We start from the raw sequence: 12,318 nt of genomic DNA on the forward strand, positions 1-12,318 counted from the left end.
TCAATTATCACATTTGAAAAAAGATTCCTAGGTGAACATGTCATAATTACATAATCATTTAATAAATAACTGGTGTGTTGTAACCATATAAATGCGTCTTAGGTATAAACAATTATTTTGTTTGATATTTTTCAATTATTACAATACAAAATACAAATTAATGTTCAATATTTCTTGATGTAGAAAGCTTATTGAGCGGTAATTCAATTTATGTATAGACAGTTGTTATTCCTATGTAAGATATCCGTCCAGTTTGTTACACGTGTTTTTTAAAAATTTCTTTCCAAAATATTCTTCCATCTGTCAAAGCTTTGATTTATGTGCTCCTCAGTTTCTCCATAATAACTATTCATCCGGTTTTACTGTGTCGGACTTGGCAGGGTCCAGCCTATACTATACAAACAATAAAGGCGGCCCTGCCTTGACCACAGGTGCAAATAATTGAGAGCTAGTCGAGCTAGAGAAGAGCTCAGACGGCGAAATATTTTTTTTGTGCTTCAAATAATATGATGGCGTATTATTAGTAAGAGATGGAAAAATCATTATAGTTATATTCGTTTTTTTTAAATAGCTACCTACGATATATATAGGTTGGTTCTTTATAAATTATACATTGTTTCAATGTAGTTTTTTGTGGTACTTATTGTTAAGTAAAAACTAGTTATTAAATAAAGTTACTTATAATCGTGCTGATACCTGTACCGTACTACCATAAGTACCATAGGGTTATAATTTATCACGTCAAATATGAACGTATAATTATTTTAATTATAATATAATAATAATTATGATAATATAATTCAACATTAGTCTATTTTAAGCGAACTTTATTTATATATTTTGCATTAGTATTACTTATACCTTTTATTATTAACTTTCAAAATCAAAAATTAATTATTTTCATAATTTAATATAATAAATTATTATTAATAATAATAATAATAAAATAATAATTTTTACAAGTTTTAAAATATCAAGTATCATTCCTGCGTGATACGAGTACAATATTATATACTGTACCATGTATCTTATTTTGTCAAAAGATGCAAAAGATACTAATTACTATTATTATAAAAATGTATACTGAATAGTACCTACAAATTTGATTTAGATTTGTAGAACACTCAAAATAAATGTAATAATGTTATTAATTGTAATTTAAATGATTTAACAACGTTAAGTTCAATTAAAGTGTTCATATGACCGTATTGAGGTACCCATACACTCACAAAAAATAAGAATTAAACAGGAATTTCCGTTTTTGTAAAATATGAATTCGCTATCTGGATATGAGTGTAAATCGTCTCACATGAAATAGAAAATAAAATCCAAAGTGGTGTCATAAGTCATGACCTAGTTACAGTTTTATAATTTGAATTGATATATTGTATTAACTATTTTTTAATATTTATGAGCTTATGACTTCGTAAGTATTTTTATGTATTGGCAGTAGGTATAGATAACAGTTACTTAATAAAATTCAATAAATTGGAAATATAAAATATGGAGCAAGTATCAATGGTGTTTTGTATCTTGGATCTTTTCTACATCATTCACAAAGTATCTTGTATCTTGATACACTAAATGCATAGGTATATCAATAATCAATATATTATGATATATTTTTTTTAATACCTATCATTCCCAACTATATCATATATCAAATTTACTATTAAAGTATTCATTTGGAGCACATATACAATATTAGAACCAATGAATAATAATATTATCATAATATTCGTATCTAATGGTGGTATCTCTTGATGTTTATTATTATGGTATAAATCATTAATTAATAATTAATAGAAGTCCATTTTATCTTTTCGTAATGTATTCAACCAAATCGTAAAAAAATATGGGCTGCTTTATTCAAATTATTCTTTATACTGGATCGGCGAATTTAAATTTGTGTACGCCTATGCACGAACGTTGATAATTTTCACAACTTTGTTATTGACTTTGAAAAATATTTATTTTTTTCATAATTTAGTAATAATAGAGTCTTACTGTAAGCTAATAATTATTATTTATTACCATTTAATTAAAATAGTTTATCGTTTATCTTTGAAGACCGCCGATGGACGGTACGCTCTAAACATTGTACCTATGTCACAAAATATATAATTGAAGTATTGCAAAGGAGTCCGTTATCAACACGTAGATATTTCATAGTCAACCAACAAAGTAGGCACTCAAATAAAGTCAACTATACAGTACTATTATGAAGAAACTGAATTAAAAATATTGTTCAAGATGCTTGCAGACGCTACCCCATTATACTACAATAAAATTGCTGTCTCTGCCCAGTGGCGTGGCGTGGAATTATCAGTGGTGTAAGCAGTCACGAAAAATTGTACCCACCTATACTTTTAATTTATTTTTACTACCCCTAGAAAGCTAGCAATTTTTGTATGGTTTTTATTTTACAAAAATGATATTATAACTACATACTTTATGATTTAATCGACCACCCCTACCCTAAAATGTATCATAACAATTTTCGGTAATTTTCTCAAATTAAATAATTTTATATTTTAATTATTAATAAACAAACTACCAAGATAACAAAAGCCGTGTATATCGAAACTCGACGACAGTTCCAGCACTCGGCAGTAGCGCAGTGTCGTACCAACAAAATAAGTAAACTAAATAAAATGTTGTATGACATCAATTAAAATCATCATGGTTGGTCATATAACGCTTTTGAAAATCGCTTATACGTCAGTACCACCACTTTATAAGTATCCATTAACTAATTCTAATGCAATTATTTTTAAACTATGAACTGTATTAGTCCCATATACAAAATAGGAAAGGGAATTCGAATCGCTTACACGCTATCTCGTCGACGTATATTTATCATATTTATAGAAAACGCATTGTTGAACTGCGGTTCATCGTGCATGTGCGAGGTTCGGGGGACATTTTATCGAGTATTACAGTGATAATCGGCTTGTCATCAATCGACGGCCGAAACCACCAATGTTATTTTTAGATTTCTGACAAATAACAATAATAAATAAAATAATTATTTTATTTTATCATTATTAGTTATTACAATTTAATCATTAATTTTAAAAATATACCTATAGTAGTTTACAACTGAAATTGTAAGCAACGCTTACACTGCTTATATGTAAGCCACGCCACTGTCTCTGCCTCATATAATCATTTTATGTCACATTGCTATATTCATGTACTTATACAATACGATATAATGGGACATTCATAACACTTTCAAGTCATAAAGTTATAACACCTAGCCAAGAACAGCGGCTAACTGTCCTGTAGGGCAGTAAGTCACTGGACCAGTCCTCCCTTGAGGTTGTATTTGCCAAGCTAATGAGCCCCCCTCCAAAAAAAAAAAGTAAAAATAAAAATACAGTCTCTAGGACAAGTTTTTCGTTGACTGTAGGTCTCTCTAAACAGTTACTGACTAGCTAAACCGTTTAAATATAATTTTTTTTTCAAGTATCGATTATCGCTTTTGATCCGTTTTGAAACACCAAAGTGTAAGTATCCATATAAAATGTATATGTATTATATAACCGTAGCCCTGATATATCTAAATGTTCAGAGGTTAAAGTGGGGAAAAATTCCAGAGGGGACTGATGTCTCCATAAAGTTTTAAGCGTTCCATATATAATTTTAGGTATAATGTCTAATATATAAAATCCTAATTTGTTAAAGGGGACGCTTTTTAACCGCCGTCAGAGGTAAGGGGACTGAGTCCTCCTGCGTCCCCCTCCACTTTAACCCCTGTAAATGTTGACTATTTTATGATGAATTCTGTTTTTGAAATAGGTAGGTACTAAGGTACTATAATATGTTAATATAGGTACATAATGTAGCCTGTACCTATAATTAAAATTAAATTATTGATTTTTGTTTTTGTGGTAAGCGTAAAGTAAATATAACATGCGGCTAAACACAACTAAATACAAGTGGTTTTGTACGTCATATATTAAATTATATTATATTTAGACCAAAGGTTATTACCAACAAACGAATAAGCAATTATTTATTCTCGTAATTATTGCGAACAAGCTGTCGATTGTCATTCGTATATTGGTGCGGAATGTAATGACTCTGAAAATACTAGTTAAGGTTTTAATGCAATTGACTAATACCATTATGCTCGTACATTTAGTCATGGATATTGGATACTTTTGACATATTTACCCACAGTTTACCACAAGCGTGTAATTTCGTGCGTTTCCCAACGACATAACCACTGAAGATATACCTACATTGCAATGTGTTCATTATAACACGTACATATGAATTATATTTCAATGTTCAGCTAACAACTGTCGAATATTTTCGAATTAAACTATGCCCTGGTATAAAAGTCCTCGAGTTTGTATAAATGTTTTATAAACAATTGCAGGGTCGATGGTACTTGTAATTAAAACCGTGAACCTTATATAAAATCGATTCATTAAAATATTCATACCAAGTATGGATTGAATTTTATGCGAATATTTTTCAATACGTTAAACAGTTTTTTTTTTATTCGGGCAACGACGTTATATTCACCCCGGGTTATCAGCGACGGATCTATTTTGTTATTCAAATATAAAATTGTCTCAATCTAAAGACTATACCGTAGGTATCGGAATAACATGTTTTCAATGACGATCACCATTGTATTAATATTAGATACCTACTATTTAGTATTTACCTACCCAACTTGTGGTGAAACATTTGGCACGCTTAAAATAGATAAATCTATATAAAAAAAGACTTACAATAATGTTCAATGATTGAATTATAATACTGTTTCTGTATTCTGTGACATTTTGTGGCAATAACTTGTTTGATACTTTTTTTGTAAATAATGTTGCATATTTACTTACATTTTATGAAATTGGAATATAAAATAAAATCATCGATTAAACTTGTGAGTTGTGATCAAAACTAAATACTCGATAAGTTGTTATTCGTATGTTTGAATTTAAATGGTTTTCCTAGAAATGGTTCGTGTTTTGTTAATAACTATTTGTAGTTTGGAATGATTCAATATTGTGAATAATTTTAATATATATTAATATGTGATATGTTTTATATCAAACAAAACTTGTGTAATTAATTAATCATAAAATCAATACACAGTTACCTAGATTCATTTGTATACGCCAAACAAAATACCTATATAAATTGGCTTGATTTATTTTTGACATGTTTCAGTATTCAGTAAATATAATAATTATAGCTATACATCACAATGACATAATATATATGATATCCTAAACAACAGTTTTTTTTTTTTTTTTATATCACCATATCGTCAAAATATCTTGTTTAGGTTTCAGTAAGTGTAGCCAGAGTAGGCTATATTAAGTTGAATGTGACAAAATTAATGTGGATTGCATGAACACTTAAAATAATCTACACAAGTCTTGTAACACATCAATTGAAAGACTGTATATTAACTTGTTTTTAGATCGTAGGCTAAAAATAAATCATTATTCAAATTCGTGCATTTATTGATAATGTATTATATAATCGTTGAATCAAAATAAATTATACTTAATTAACAATGCATGAAGGCTGTGTTTTTTATACACTGACGATTTTTTAAATAAAATTCATATTAAACGCATAACAAACATGTGGGCTTGGTAGCGACGGTCGGCGGGTATAATTCCCATAAAGTATAATAAAAATAATTGATTTGGTGTTATGTTACAAAGAAAATTTTATTATTACTTATGATTATACAATTTAGTTTTTAGAATTTCGGGATTTGGGCCAAGGTTTGAATTATGTTTTTTCTAAAACTCATAAATGTATTATATTACTATGTTTTAAACTTTTGAACGTATAATAAAAATGTTGAACATGTAAAAAAACTTGTTTGAGATATCTACGACACAAAATTTCGCCTGAATTGATTTTATGGAGAAATTCAAATGTCGATAAAAGTTAATTGATTTTTTTGCCATCACGTTGTTTTGGATTCCGATATTTCGACGGTGTCACACACTATCAATAAAAAAAATAGGTGTGTTCGAAACTATTACAGCTATTGAGCTTACTAAATAATATGATAATCCGCGAAAGAAGTATTATAATACCAGCAATATAGCGTTGGTGACACGATATATTTTATTTTTATTGACTTGGAAATATAACTAGGTATATAACTGTTTACCGTTTAATAAAGAAAACCAAAATTTTGAGTCCTAATTATTATACTGAATTAGATGAAAAAGTACATGTATTATACCAGTTTGGATTATGTGCTTACTGTCTAAATTAATTTTTTTATTTATAGGATATTCCTTGTACATCGCTCGTTCAAACATCCTCTTTACACGTGCGATGTTTACAACGATGTTATCTCTTTTTATCATTCATCTGACTATTTCATTCTTCATTTAACTACTACTATAGTTTTTTTAAATATCTGTTTTAATTTATCTCTAACGCTTAAGTAACGAGTGCACCTATATCATACTGTGCATAGTAAATTTTAAATTTTAATATTATTGTCCAAACAATATTATGGTTGTTATGCTAGTCATTGACCAACATTTCAATAAAAATAAAAAATATAATATAATACCTAAATATATAATAACGAATTCGTATGTAGGACGTTTGAATGCACGACATATTATTGTTATCTATCGTTTGAAAGCAATATTAATAGTTGCAGACGCCCAACACTATTTTACTGCAGTTACTTGTCATTGCTGTTCGTCATAAAATATTAAAATATATTATAACTATTAACCAAGAATAAGAATTCATAAAACATTTAATCATACGAGATATTATAAAAGGCCATAAAAATCGTGATATGCGATAAAAATGACAAAATATTCACAAAAAAACGGTCGACTGACGAGTGTTGACTGTATGTTTGAGAGTTTAGTAACTTGTGTCGAGAAGATAAGAAGTGGACCGTAAAATACGATATGGGTTTTATAAATTCGTTTACCTAAAAATAGTTTACAAATTACTTTTCGAGTAATATTATATTATAGTTGATAAGGTTGAAAATAAAATTACATATTCACATAATATATAAACTAAATATAGAACATTAGAATCATAAAAAAATACCAATTTAAATTTTGTTTGTTGTACCTCAAAATAAAAAATATTAAAATAATGATTCTTTAGTTTATTTATCAGACATGTGGGTATAAAATATAAATATAAACAAAAGCAAGTATAGTGTATTTTTTGAAATACCGCGGTGACGGCGATAAGACTAAATAAAAAACAAGCAGAAAATTAATATACTACCCGGCAGCGTTTTCTCGTATTAGCTACCTAGTTGTAACTTATCTATACAGAATATTTTTGTATACGCGCGACCGATGATCACTTTTCTTTTTATTGATTCGAAATGCTAATTATTTCTGCGTTACCTTTATATATATATTACACAACATCATATACATATATAGTTCAAGTCGTCGCAAGAGCCACTTGTAATTCGTTGAATGTGTGTGTGTGTGTGTAGTTTATAGATTTACCCGACTCGGTCGTTTTGTATTTATGTATATGAATATGCGCGGAAACTTGCCACGGGAATTCGCGTGGGACTAGGAAAAAAAGGAAAAAAATATTTTATTCGCTGCAGATTCCTCGCGAACGGTTGATTTGTAGTGCTATAGACTGTCGGTAGGTATTATTTTATGTTTAATATGCACACACTAGCTCAAACGCATGCACGTGCGTGTGTGTGCAAAGTTACACTACCGCCGCCACCGCTTCCGGGCACGACGAGTGTTCATGTGCAGACTTGACTTCGAGAGGGGTTGGTTCGCGTATAAAACGTGCATAATATAAGAAATCGACGCCTGAATCATAATATTACCTACTCAACATCATTAATATTAGGTACTATCACTGTTACAATTGTCAATCAAACTATACAATAATATTATTATGTCGCGTTTCGATCGATCATTCCGATTTTTGCATTGATCTGCCGACGCGCGTGCAAAGTTACGACACAATATTAACATATTATTAATATTTTTTTCTAGTGCATACGAAATATGAACCTTTTAATATATTATATAGGGTGAGGTCACCGTTTTTACAAGTTTTTTTTTGTTTTGAAAACAGTTGGCTCGTTTGTTTATCATGTGTAATCAGTATTCAATATTCATGTATACAACGAGAATTCTAAAGTTTTGATCGGCTCGGCAGAACGGCAGGATTACATGGAAAAATATTTCTTCTTATAACCCCTCGTGAGTCGTGATGAGAAATAAATAAAGTTTGCATTTTGAATTCTGTACAAAAATGTCTTATACTACAAAAACGATGCGCTATCGCCTCGTAGTAGGTTTAGTTGTTGTAAACTTGTAAAGTGTTAACTTTTTTACGTGCTTAAATTATCGACATTATATAATATTATCGACCCAATTTGTCGAGTATTCTCTTTATAAATATATGTTTTTGATTTGGTATTTAGCAGTAAAATATTTCTCTGATTATACCTATATTGAGTATATACGATGAAAACAAAATATTAATGTTATTATTATGTAGAACAGCTGAGCGCAGCATAAGTGTGTCATCGCGAGTTTTACACTGCGCAGATGAATTTCTATTATATTATTATCTGAAAATAAAATTACACATTTTTTCTTTATAAAACCTTCAGGTAACGTCAGTTGTAGAGCAGAGCTGATTGACGATAAAAAGTTTTTAAGGCGTTTCGAGTGCGTTGTAACGACATTGTCTGTCTGTATGGGAATCGCAAAGTTTATTCCGTGACACACAGCACTCGCTTTTCCCATTTTCAATGGTACTAATAGTAATCATAATAATTTATACGCGTTCGTGTATAGCGCTTAACGATGACAATAAATATGCATAGATGACATTATTTGTATACATCCGCGTGTGGTGTGTGTGTGTGTGTGTATAATATATTAATAAATAATATAATACGAATGGGCGAGTTATTATTGGTCGCTCATATTTACCGAATATATTATTATAACGATGATGCCTGGCCGGACTGGTGTTCCTTTGCGTGGCACCAATGCACAATGGAGCGTCTTCGTTTTCGACGAACGCAAACCAGATAAGAGAAGGCTTAAGATTATATTTTTTCAATGACGTTTTGTAATAGCCATTGCGGACCGATCCAAACGTTTTTCAGTAGTATTAATATATTATTAAGTGTCAAATATCCGTCACATGCGCTTGTTGTTTACGTATTATTTTTATTATTATAAGGGGAAAAATATTGGTGACATTGAGATAATGAACCATACTATAACGAAGCATGATCCACGTACCAACGATGTGCTAACTGTTTTACATAAAAAATAACTGTAACGAGCGTCCCACCGAGGTATGACAGAAAATGCAATAACACAATAACCAACAAAATGTAAGTTAAATGTTAAGTAGAAATAGATTTGTTCAAATGTTACAAATGATTTAATGGCTAATTTTTCTTATTTCTTACGCCGTGTCCTACGCGAATCCGGCGAGTGCGGCGAAAAACAAAACCGTTTGTATTTCGCCGCATCGGTCACACCGCACTATACGGCGGAACAGCATGGTCAGAATACTATATTCGTACGCACTCGCCGGATTCACGTGGGACACGACGTTATTCTTCATTGTCAGCTGCTTTTTTTGTTCAACAAATTAAGAAAAAAAAAAAAACAATACATACATACATAGCAACCCCGGAGTCGACAGCAAAATATTATCATAATAAATAATATTAGTACAATATAACGCAACAATCGCGTCCTTTTTATCGTACTTATATTATTATTAAGCGTTTTGTGTCTCGTACTCCGAGCGACATACAGGTACAGAAGCTGCAGTGGCCATGTTGCCGTTGACGGCCATCGCGGCGTTTCTGACAGCGGCCGTCGTGGCCGACAACGGTGGCCGGACGGTCGTGTACCCGAAATACAAGAGCGGCGGGCTGGTGTGCTACTACGACCGGCGCAACGACGGCGGCGCGTTCTGGTCGTACGCCAACGAACAACAACGCCGGCAGTACGTGTTCCACTGTCCGTCCAGTCTGTCCGCGTGGTGCGTAAACGTTATCACCGGCATGCTGTCGGTTCGCGGGTGTTCCGGTCCGACCGGTATCAACCGGGCCGGTTGCTTTCACGTGACCAACCCGGAGCGGAACGCCACGTCCAAGGTGTGCTTGTGCAAACGTAATTATTGCAACGCGGCCGCCGGCGTCGGTGGACGAGTCGTGTGGCCGCTGCTCTTGCAGGCGTTGTTTATGGCAGGGGCAGCGGCCGGTGCCGTCATCCCCCATTGATCAGCGGGACGTCAACAACGACAACAACAACAATGATAATAATTAATCTCTTCATTTCTTCCATCCGAAAGTTTGTAAACGTTTTCAACAGTCACTATCGTTATCGCTTCTGTGTTTATAACGACAATCATTAAAATACGACGAAAGGAGCTCTCGGCTTAACGTTATTTTGGTGAAAAATATCGCATACAAATGTGTCTGCTTGACGGCGGCGATTTATCATACCGTGTTAAAAATATCTTTAATAATAATATATAAATAATACTAAAGTAATAGTCCAATAATCATTCCATAATAATATCAGACCATCGACGAGTAAACGCACATGATGGGCGAACCATAAAAAATTTTAAAAAAGTTAAATCATGTTGACACGGCGATGTGTACACATGATACACACGTCGACGCTTAATTTTATTATATTTTACAGTCGTTTTCGCTTATACCGTAGTACCCGTGCGCATGCGCATGTGCGTATCCTGTAGTTTTTATAAATTATTAAGAATTCGTAAACAAAAAATATAATCTCGGTAAAAGAAATAAAGGATGGATATTTTAAAAACCTTGTTAGAGCTGCGCCATTTTTAATATTCTGTTAATAACCACAGCATCGTAATTATTTTAGTATTGATCAATTATTTTTATTATGCTGTTCGCGTATTATATAATAATATATTATTGGCCATTAGTCTCGCAATACCATTCGCGAACACTTAAGAATTTCTATTTCGTTGAACACTTAAAAATCCCAATGAAATATTGGCTAAATGAAACAAACAACAAATTTTTATAATATTATAATGTCCGCATTAATTACACGTTCACATTTTCTAAATGTTGTTTAGATATGCGATTGTGATATTATGCTTTCGAGGCAATGAAGCAATCATTTTAGTAACTTAAATCGTTTGCATATTATACGTCGATATAATATACATATTGCATATAAATAAAACACTTTAACATTATATAATGCGGGCTCGTATATTGTTTTTAAATTGATAATTTAACAATTTCTACTGTTTCTTGAGTAGTACAAATTATATATAATTTATTGCATTTACATTTGCATAAACGCTGTGTGTAAAACTTGTCCATAGAACGTTATTAAAACTATTCGATATGAGTTTTACTGGTGGAAAATCTATATTTATACATTTAATTTATATTCAAAATTTAATATGATATGTGGTACATGGACCGATGGACCTCAAACATAATAATTGTATTATTGTAATAATCATACTTAATCATACGTAGGTGTTAGGTAAAAATGTTATTTTCAGTTTTTTTTTTTTTTTTAAATTATTCGTAGTTATATTATCCACACGTTGACTATACCGTTGAAATATGCTTGCCAATATAAATAATTGAAGAAACGTTTCCATACGATAAATGATTAATTAGTCATTTTTCAATTAAAAATATTGCCACACCAAACGCCCGATGTAGGCATTCCATCAATATTGTTATTTATTATTAATCGTCAAAATCAGTATTGTGCAACGGAATTGCGTTATATGAATACTTATTCGTCTGAACGTTTTTTAAACGCTATTGTATACATGAATACATAATATTTAATATAATAATGTATTCGTCTTATATATAGCCTTACCCTGGGCCATCGCTCGCGTATAATAACGAATACGTCTTTTACATTTTTTAATATTTAGATTTATCACAGAACGTGTTTGGTTCGTGCGAGCAGAATAATTGTATTCATCCTAAACAAATATAAACGTCCCTCGGGGAAAAAAAAAACGGAAAAGTCCAAAAGCCTGTACGTTATAATAATAATAATAACAAACCGATAACAATTTGTGCAACGTTTCGAATTTCTTTTGTTTTTTCAGGTGTTTTCGAGTGTACGACAACAACAATCGTGGTTGTACCTTCACATTTTTTGTCCGACTCTCCCATTGATATATTATTATTATTATTGTTATGTTAAGTTATCCGACGCGAACGATAATATGATATTTTATGGGCGTATTGTTATCATTATCTCCACGTGTGACAACCGACTGTCATATTTAGGT

At 31.3% G+C, this 12,318-nt stretch overlaps 1 protein-coding gene across 8 annotated transcripts in view; it reads left to right on the forward strand.

Annotated features, from left to right (window-relative positions):
* The window catches only part of Uxt (Uxt prefoldin-like subunit), an 86,756-nt gene that overhangs the window by 41,857 nt on the left and 32,581 nt on the right, over positions 1–12,318 (forward strand). The window contains exon 3 of one of the 8 annotated variants that reach the window (XM_089224861.1): positions 9,217–9,373. The exons of 6 other annotated variants lie outside the window; for them this stretch is intronic. The gene's annotated coding sequence lies outside the window, so the exon portion shown is untranslated. Of the gene's footprint in view, positions 1–9,216; positions 9,374–10,326; positions 10,347–12,318 lie in introns of those variants that run through there. One more of the 8 variants, XM_015508568.2, reaches the window with a different exon arrangement.

Source organism: Diuraphis noxia, unplaced genomic scaffold, assembly GCF_037042655.1.
Source record: "Diuraphis noxia isolate RWA-SAM2 unplaced genomic scaffold, SU_Dnox_SAM2 contig0003, whole genome shotgun sequence".
Taxonomy (NCBI): Eukaryota; Metazoa; Arthropoda; class Insecta; order Hemiptera; family Aphididae; genus Diuraphis; species Diuraphis noxia.